The sequence below is a fragment of the Tamandua tetradactyla genome, chromosome 5 (genome assembly GCF_023851605.1).
Source record: "Tamandua tetradactyla isolate mTamTet1 chromosome 5, mTamTet1.pri, whole genome shotgun sequence".
NCBI classification, from domain to species: domain Eukaryota; kingdom Metazoa; phylum Chordata; class Mammalia; order Pilosa; family Myrmecophagidae; genus Tamandua; species Tamandua tetradactyla.
The window spans coordinates 69,911,445-69,912,889 of record NC_135331.1 but is presented as its reverse complement, the minus strand read 5'-3'; the positions used below and the strand labels follow the sequence as shown (position 1 = coordinate 69,912,889).

The 1,445-nt window shown below is 40.5% G+C and overlaps 1 pseudogene; it reads right to left on the bottom strand.

The window, feature by feature from the left end:
- Positions 1 to 258: 258 nt before the first annotated feature.
- On the bottom strand, positions 259 to 755 carry LOC143682501 (protein FAM162A pseudogene; annotated as a pseudogene).
- Positions 756 to 1,445: the final 690 nt, after the last annotated feature.

The window sequence follows — 1,445 nt, the reverse complement described above, 5'->3', positions numbered from 1 at the left end:
GTCAGGATGGAATTTTTGATCCCACGGTGCCAGGTCTGGATTCATCCCTGGGAGTCCTCTCCCATGTTGCCAGGGAGACTTGCACCCCTGGATGTCATGTCCCACATAGAGGGGAGGGCAATGATTTCACTTGCAGAGTTGGTGATACTCGCCATACTTTTATGAAATGGATCGTTATACCAAATTCTTTCCTAATCAATCTTGTTGCTGCAACATTTCTTTGGGATTTTCAAAATCCAGCCAACATAGGTATCTCTGCTACTCTGTTTTATCCTTCATAGCTGCTTCCTCTCCCAGGTGAGATTCCTTTTGTAAATTCAGACTTGATAAAGATTCATTTCTTTTGGCAGCCTTCTTTCCCTCAATAATCATCAAGATGCATCCTCCCACTGTCAGGGGAATCATTAAATAGCAGATCTTTACCCAGAACTTGTTCTTTGCAGCATCAAGTATCTCAAACAAGATAGCCTCAGGGATTTCATCTTCCTTTTTGAAGTGACCTGACCATATCAGCATCTTCCTCTCCCAATTGGTATGTTTGTGTAATGGCACAAAACCACTGCTCACTGAGGTACTGTGCTGGTCTGTGGCTGTAAGAGTGGGATTGGGCTTGGGACTTTCCTGTGGTTTGGTGCAAAATCCACTTATTCTCTTCAAGTTAGTGTTTTGGTGAAACTTAAATATGAAGAAGCATCTCTTTGACATAATCTTAAACAACTCCCCGCCCCCAAGCACAGGCAGCAGAGGGTCTCCATGGCCTCCTTATTCCACAGACTGGCACAGTACCTCAGTGAGCAGTGGTGGGGTGGTGAGCAGTGGCAGCATGGCACCAAGTGCCAGGAGGGAGGGAGGGACACTGGCTGCTGATGTATAATTCTTTTGATGTGGCACTGGATACGATTTACTAGTATTTTGTTAAGAATTTTTGCATCTATGCTCATTAGGGAGGTTAGTTTGTAGTTTTCTTTTCTTGTATGGTCTTTATCTGATTTTGGTATTAGAGTGATGGTTCCTTCATAAAATGACTTAAGTAGCATTCCTTTTTCTTCATTTTTTGGGAAGAGTTTCAACAGGATTGGTGTCAGTTCCTTTTGAAAAGTTTGATAATATTCTGTGAAGCCATCAGGTCCTGGGCTTTTTCTGTGGGAAGATTTTTTGATGACTGATTGGATCTCTTTACTTGTAATTGGTTTGTTGAGATTTTCTATTTCTTCTCAAGTCAGTATAGGTCATTCGTGTGTTTCTAGGAATTTGTCCATTTCATCTAAGTCATCTAGTTTGTTGGCATATAGTTCATAATATTCTGTTATGATTTTTTAAATTTCTTCATGATCTATAGTAACAATCCCCCCCCATTTCTGATTTTATTTATTTGTGTCCTCTCTCTTTTCTTCTTTGTTAGTATAGCTAAGGGACCATTAATTTTACTAATTTTCTCAAAGAAC